Source organism: Micropterus dolomieu, linkage group LG03 (assembly GCF_021292245.1).
Source record: "Micropterus dolomieu isolate WLL.071019.BEF.003 ecotype Adirondacks linkage group LG03, ASM2129224v1, whole genome shotgun sequence".
Lineage (NCBI taxonomy): Eukaryota > Metazoa > Chordata > Actinopteri > Centrarchiformes > Centrarchidae > Micropterus > Micropterus dolomieu.
In genome coordinates, this window is record NC_060152.1 from 6358271 (window position 1) to 6366421 (window position 8151).

Genomic DNA, 8151 nt, shown 5'->3' on the forward strand with positions numbered 1-8151 from the left:
CTCCACCTGAAAACACACACAAGCAGCAGACCAATTCGTATACTTTGACATCTCGGTAAAATATCGGTCTTAAATCATCTATTTTGCTCGCTAATGACACTTACCCAGTCTATTGTGTCTGGACCTCCGCCACAGTCTTGCCTGGCTGGTGCCTGTCGCCCTCTGCGGAACGGAAGTAGCCTACCGCGGCTGCAGTGGGCTGTACGGCACCGGTGCTGCTCTGCGCAGCCTACATCATATTGGTTTCTATAAACATCATCTCAACTATGTGCATTTAATTTGACTGACTTAGCGTTATCTTTGGGATTCTTGCTCCGATGACAATCTGACGGCGAACGGCTGCAACAGGAGGTCCAACTTGTGAACTTTTGAGTTATGGGACATTGACTTCAATATCTCATCTGAGGATTTCCCTAAAGGAATTCTAAATAACTATAATACTACAGCCATAGAAAATGATGCCAGTTTATGAGATTAGAATGAATCTGGCCACAAATGCAATGCAGTTCATTTTCATAATTACAGATGGTCTGGAAAGTGTGATGTGTTGTAGATTTCAGGGGTTAATCTAACAGCTCTTCAGCAATGACTATGCTGCTGCATCACTGGCCACAGAAACTGAAAAACCACTTAAACCAACCACATCCAATGTTACTCATGACTAACACCATATTATAAGTACAGTGAGTTTAAAATATTCATTGAATGCAGCAGCCTAAGAGCATGTTTTCAAAGTTTCAAGGGGATAATGATTTTGTATTTGTATTTTTACATTAAAGGGAATCAATTCTCTGCCTTTCTGCATCCATCATGTGCAAACTCACATTTTAAAACCTTCTTATTTTTACTACATCTGGTGCAATTACTAATAAATGACATATTAAGAGAATTGTAAGATGGAAACAGTGCCTTACAGTAGTTAAATGAGCCGTGAAGTACATTGTGTACTGTTATCTGCTTGTGCGTGATGAGTAGAAAAGGTTAATAAGGTAATATGTAAAAGAGTGTTCATATTTAACCCCCTTAAAGTCTTGCCTTATACATTTAACCATTCAGTTTCTTTAAAGTTAAAGATAGAAGAAACATTTTCACATGTCACCTGTTTGTTTCCAAGCTTCATTGAAGCTGTATAATGCATGCAGAATGAAACATTCAACCCCAAGATACATGATTCACAGTGGGATTAAATTACTAGACGTATGCTCCAGTATTATCTTGCACATACTTTAAGGAGTAACGGAAGAACGACTTGATACTTTTAAGATCCTGCCAGTTTTATTACTGCAACACAATATCATGTTTAACAATCATTTGCATCCCCACCGACACCAACACCTGCACTCAGGATCTATGAAGAAGATGTGTGTCAGATCTTTAAGAGACAGAAGATCAGGAAGGCACCAGGCGTAGACGGCATGTCACCCTCCTGCCTGAAGGTCTGTGCTGACCAGCTGGCCCCCATCTTCAACAGATCGCTGGAGCTGTGTGAAGTCCCCTCCTGCTTCAAACTCCCCACAATCAAGAAACCCTCTATCACAGGATAAAATGACTACAGGCCCATAGTCCTGACATATGTGGTCAGGAAATCCTTCAAAACAGCCACCTGAACATCACAGGCCCCCTGCTGGACCCCCTGCAGTTTGCCTACTATGCAAACATGTACTACATGCACTACTTGCACTACATCCTGCAACACCTCAACTCCCCAGGACATAGGCAATGATCATGGTGTGACACAACAGTCATGACAGCATTTTGGTGATGACAGTAGACTTCAGGAGGAGCCCCCAACGCTGCATCCCATCACCACTCTTAACAGCACTGTTTTTGCTGTGAAAACATTCAGGTTTCTGGGATCCATTATCTCCCAGGACTTAAAGCGGGCGTCCAACATCAACACTGTTATCAAAAAGGCGCAACAGATGATGTTTCTGTGCCAGTTCAGGAAGTTCAACCAGCCTCAGGAGCTGCTGATCGGGTAATCCAGTCTGTTCTCTGCTATCTCTGGCTGGTTTGGATCGGCCACCAAACAGGACAGGAACAGACTGCAAAGAAAATTCAGGACAGAGAATTTGTGCTAACCTGCCCTCCATTCAGGACTTACACATGTCCAGAGTCATGAGACGGGCAGGAAACATCACTGTGGATCCATCACACCCTGGCACAACCTGTTCCAACGTCTCCCCTCTGGTATACGCTACAGAATACTGTACGTCAAAACAACCACAGACAAGAACAGTTTCTTCCCACAGGCCATCGCTCTGACGAAGACCTTAAGCAAACATTGTCAATAACCCTGGCAAAATCTCCTCTTACTTCCATTAAAGATTATATTTTTACAGGTTAAAATGCACAGTTTTAACATGTACATATCATGCTGCGCTGTCACTGTTAATACAAACCCTGGACGCTGTATATATTTTATATTGACATGGATACCTGCATAAACTGTACATAATTATCCACTCCATGTATATCTATTACATTTTATTTCTTTGCACTATTTGTATTGTTTATAAATCACAGATACAGTTTTATTTAGACATTTTATTTTTGTTGTTAGTCTTCATCTTTGTATATATATTTATATATACACCTTTGTTTCACACACCTGTGTACATAATAGTCTTTTCTTTACCTTTACTTTTCCAGCTTTGTTGCCCTTGCTCTTAACTTTTGTGTCTGTCCCTGTGTAAGTACATTGAAAGCAATAGAAAACAGAGTCAAATTCCTTGTATTTTTACACATACTTAAATCTGATTCCTTACAAATATATAGCTGGTGTTGTTATTTCAGCACCCATTAATGAAGGAATGGAGGCTTTAGCAGGTTTGGCAAACCGGCTGCTGGCTACTGTCTTGCAGGCTAATTGTCATTGTATTATTTATAGGATAGCATACAATTGGCCAATTAGAAAATTAATTAAAATGTAATGGAGTTTTTTGTGATGCAGTTTGCACCAGTATCCTAACTTGAATACCAAATCTGTAAAAAAAACCAAAAAGAAAACAGAGCAAGGCAAGAGCTGACTCCTAAATGCTTTTGTTGAATGACTAATTTATTCTGCCAAAATGGCATACTGCCAAAACATGCTGTGTGCAAAGATTTGAGTATGAATAAGTCATTCAACAAAGGTTTTTGTTCACCAGGTTCATTCCACTATTGTTGTTACTTTACCAAAAATCACATACTCTTTGGAAAATCTAATTCCCATCCAATCACTTTACTTTTCCCCCCTTGTGAATTACTGAAAATCCTTATTTCTCTCCCCAGGCAAAGGGAAAGCTTCTCAAAAGATCATAACTACATTTTCCACAATACTAACTTTGACAAAATTTACATGAACCTGTAAGAAACCATAAATTGTTACTCACATTATACTGGATTATGAATAGATTTGAGGTACGTTTTGCATACACAAAAGTTTTGCATACACAAAAGTTTTGCAAAAACAAAACAAACCTATCTCTACAAGCTTAAACTGAGGCCTTTTATTTCCGGAAAACATTGAAGGAGCACTGTGAGTAATGGTGAGTTATTGTACAACATACAGTAAATTTATATACTATATATGCCAATGGTTATTATAATGATGCTTTTTGAAATGCTACAATGTAAACATGAGTGGTCTGTTGTCTTGATTTTGATTGAGCACAGCTAGAGAAAAGTACAACAGAAGTCCATACTGTTACCAGACATCCTAAGCAGTTAAAACAGCAAAACATCAGTCGTCAGAATGACAGTAAGTCTAATTAATATCTTATATGTTTTTATTTTTATGGATATGTTCAGACCCACAGCTGTGGTCAGAAGAAGAAATATGGTTTTGGGATGGAAATGACTGTAGAGCATAACATCCAGAAGACTGTGAGACCGCAGCTCAGGCTGAAGAAACTGTTTGGACCTCTGATTCTGGAGTGGAAACACATCATAATCCAGATACTGTATGAGGAGAGTGCCTGCCTACGTCTAGATAAGACTGACATAAAGATTCAGCTGCACAGTTCCGTCTATTGCCACCAAATCTTTAAAGACATTGATATCCAGAAAGACAGAAATCCAGAAATTCTTATCAGACTGGTAGCGATCTTCAGAATGAGATGATTGCTGATTTAACAGACAATATGACACTTTTCAATCGTGAACACGGTATTTTATATACAATCTATGTATAAATGAGGATACTGATTCAGAAGCTATGGCAGATTGAGCTTAATAGAGGTTCATGAAGAAGATCAGTTCAGTTAATTTTATCATCCTAAGTGGGGAAACTTGTCAGGGCATAAGATATGACGGACAAGGACCGGATAAACAACTCAAGTACAAAAACAAAAACATACAAACAGCATTACCTGTATACAGTACACTAAAAACACCCTAAAAACATAAAACAATCTCTAAAATGCTAGGTTATTGCACAGGATACTCTAAATCTATGACCTGAGGGGAGAGTTATGAACTTAAAGTGAAGGTTTTTGTTCCTAATGTTCAGGTTGCTATGCTATATGATTATAGAATAAGAACAGACTTATAAAACAAACTCATAATTGTCTTGTCAACACTACAAACATTTACCTTAGTGAGGAAGTACTTATTGCTGTCCCTTCTTACAGGTTACATCAGAATTTGCATCAAATTTCAGGTCACTATCGCTGACTGTTCCAAGATATTTATAATGTTCTACAAATTCAATGCCATTTTCTTTACTGAAGGCCTGAAGGCCTAGAATTTAATTGGAGGAAAGCCTTGTCACACCATTTGAAAAACCATCAGCGCATGCTCAGATTCATCTTTATGAAGCAGGCGGATCATAACTGTATCATCACCCTCTGTCTGTTAATTGATTCAAATTGTTTTGATGTGTGATGCAATGTTAATGTTGTGTCGTTATTGTTTGAAGTGTAAGAGGAACCATTGTTGACTTTTTTATTTGAATGTACCCTAGAAGAGTAACTAATGGGGATCCCAATAAGCAAGAAACAATAAACAATTGTGATTAATCAAGATTTTTGAGGACTGATGGTGTCTTTATGATAATGGTGTTTGTCAGGAAATGGTAGTGATGACTGACGGGATGGACACTGAATGTCCCATAACTGCAAAGGCAGAAACTGACTAATGCTGTAAACCTTGGCACAGACAACTCACCACCTGGCAGCCAGTTAAATGTTGTTTTCTGTGGCCCCTCTCTCGCCAGTGATGTCCAAACAATGCTGACACCAGACAATGAGTATAATACAGACCTTTTTTTTTAGAGCAGGTAGCCCAAACTCTTCAAAGCAACGACACAAGCATGACAGTTACGGGTTCAATTTGTGGTCTCTGCAGCCCAGAATAAAAGCGGCAGTGGTCGTATCAAATTGGACGCTATACCATGTGATCAGATAATACAGAAAAAGAAGAAAAAGCCTTGTCTCTATGTGCCAGACCATACAGATGTATGAGCTCAACCTCAGGACAGCATTTCAAACGTGCAGTCAAGGCACCGTGGCTCAAGTAGCGGATCCTCTAGTAGTAGATCCTCCACTTCTTCAGCCAGACGCATGGTGAGGGCGGAACAGGCCGCGCTCTTGGCTCGAGCTGCTGCCTTAAAGGATAAGCATGAATTGGAGGAGCAGGAGCTCATTTTGAGGAGAAAGAAGGAGCAGCTTGAGTTGGACATTGAGATAGCCGCCACTTCTGCTAAACTATCAGTGCTACAGGTTGGTAGCAGCGTCCATTCAAGGCAATCTGATGGAATGGCTTCCTATATTAGGAAAGGGGCTAGACCTAAGCTCCCGCCCACCGCTCTCAATCTACAGGCCTCAGTATTTGTACCTCTGACCTCACAGCGACCTGCATCTCTACCACCTCAAAGCAATGTTTCACCATTCGTTAAGTCTTCTATCTGGCCAAAGCCAACTGTCAATCAAAGCTTTCAACCCCTGCAAGGCCAACATCAGACAGCAGGTCTGTATAATTTGCTGCAACAACAGAACGACATAACGGCTCTTCTTGTTAAAATGCAAACTTTACAACTGCTTCCACGCCGAGAAATTCCAATTTATGATGGAGATCCTTTAAGGTTCAATACATTTATGAAGGCATTTGAATACTGCGTGGAGGCAAAGACCAGCTGTAAAGGAGACTGTTTATATTATCTTGAGCAATTTACTAGGGGGCAGCCAAGGGATATTGTGCGCAGCTGCCTTCATATGACTGCAGATGAAGGATTCGCTGTTGCTAAAAAATTGCTTAAGGAGCACTTTGGAAATGAGTTTAAGATAACCGAAGCTTATATGGAGAAGGTTATGGGATGGCCAAGTGTCAAAGCTGAGGACCCTAAAGCGCTTAAAGCTTATGGACTCTTCCTTCGTGAGTGTTCCAATGCTATGAAGGATCTTCAGTACTTGGAGGAACTTAACATGCCAGCAAACATAAAGATTCTGAGTCAAAGGCTTCCGTATAAACTCAGAGACAAGTGGAGAACAAGGGCATGTGAGGTACTGGAGAAAACTGGGCGAAGAGCACGATTCTCAGACATTGTGGAGTTCATCGAGCGCCAGGTTAGAATCACTTCAGATCCAGTCTTTGGCAACATACAGGATACTTTACCTGTTATCAAGGGAGCTATAAAAGCAAACAAGTTCCAGGTAAAACCTCTGTTGGGAAGAAACAGCTTTGCAACACAGGTAGTCATTGAGGATGGATACAGCAAACCAGATAGTAACAAGAAGGAAAAGGCTCAGAAAGAAGTGACATCCTTTACCAAGAATGATTCTATTTCCTGCCTGTATTGTGCTGCTGGTAATCATGTTTTGGAAAAATGTTTTAAACTGGGAAAAAAGACACACAGAGAGAAACTGGACTATCTAAAGGAGAAAGGATTGTGTTTCAGTTGCTTGTGCACAGGACACTTGAGTAAGAATTGTGATAGGCGTATCATTTGCAATAAGTGCAATCGAACGCACCCCAGTGTTTTGCACATAGGAGAGAAGGAAAGGATTACTCAAAAGGATCAGAAGGATGGTGAGCACAAAATTGCTGAGCAGTCAAATACTTCCGACAGCTGTACAACATCCTCCGCTTGTTGTCTTACAGGGGCTGGCTCCTGCAATGGAATTCTTTCCATTTTGCCTGTTAAAGTGAAGTGTTTAAAGGGAAACAAGGTTATTGAAACCTATGCTTTTCTGGACCCAGGGAGTACAGGAACTTTCTGCACCAGGAAGCTCCTTGACAGGTTAAACATGGAAGGGCGTAAATGCAAGATTTATATCCGCACTTTGGGCGATCATAACGCAGTAGATCCGTTGTGGATGGTCTGGAAATTTCAGGAGTTTCTGGTGAGTGCTTCTATCCACTTTCCAAAGTGTGTACCCTGAAAGGGATGCCTGTTTCTACAGCCAATATAATCAGCGAAAGGGAGCTGAGAAAATGGCCTTATTTAAAGGAGGTAAAGATTCCTCACATAAATGCTGATGTTGACTTATTAATTGGCACAAACGCCTCCAAGTTGATGGAGCCTTGGGAGGTGATTAACAGTCGTGAAGGTGAAGGACCCTATGCAATCAGAACCCTATTGGGATGGGTAATAAATGGTCCGTTACAAGGAAGTAGCGACTGTGGAACTGACCACTCTTTAGTTCATGCCAACAGAATTGCCCTTGATAGAATTGAAGAACTATTAACCAGCCAGTACAACTATGACTTCAATGAGCAAGCTTCTGCAGAACAGGAAGAAATGTCAAGGGAAGAAAGGAAGTTTGTGGAGATAATGGAAAGCTCTGCTCAGTTTAAAAATGGCCATTACACGTTTCAAATGCCTTTCAAAGGGAAAGATGTTTAGATGCCGAACAACTTTGGTGTTGCCATGCAACGTGTTCGTGGTTTAAAAAGAAGACTTCAGAAAGACGCAAGCTTTCATGAAGAGTACAACAACTTTCTTGCTGATGTTATTAGCAATGGCTATGCTGAAGAAGTGCCACAGCATCAGTTGGAAACGCCAACAGGGAAGGTGTGGTATATCCCACACCATGGTGTGTATCATCCACGGAAAAGAAAGCTACGAGTGGTCTTTGACTGTGGAGCAGAGTACAAAGGGACCTCGCTCAACAGTCAGCTCTTACAAGGACCAAACCTCACCAACTCGTTAGTTGGAGTTCTTATGAGGTT

The 8151-nt window shown here is 40.6% G+C and overlaps 1 protein-coding gene across 1 annotated transcript in view; it reads right to left on the reverse strand.

The window, feature by feature from the left end:
• LOC123968319 (ubiquitin-conjugating enzyme E2 E1) overlaps positions 1-260 on the reverse strand; it is a 16335-nt gene extending 16075 nt beyond the window's left edge. The window contains exon 1 of the mRNA XM_046045001.1: positions 105-260. The gene's annotated coding sequence lies outside the window, so the exon portion shown is untranslated. The remainder of the gene's footprint in view (positions 1-104) is intronic.
• Between the last annotated feature and the right edge of the window lie 7891 nt (positions 261-8151).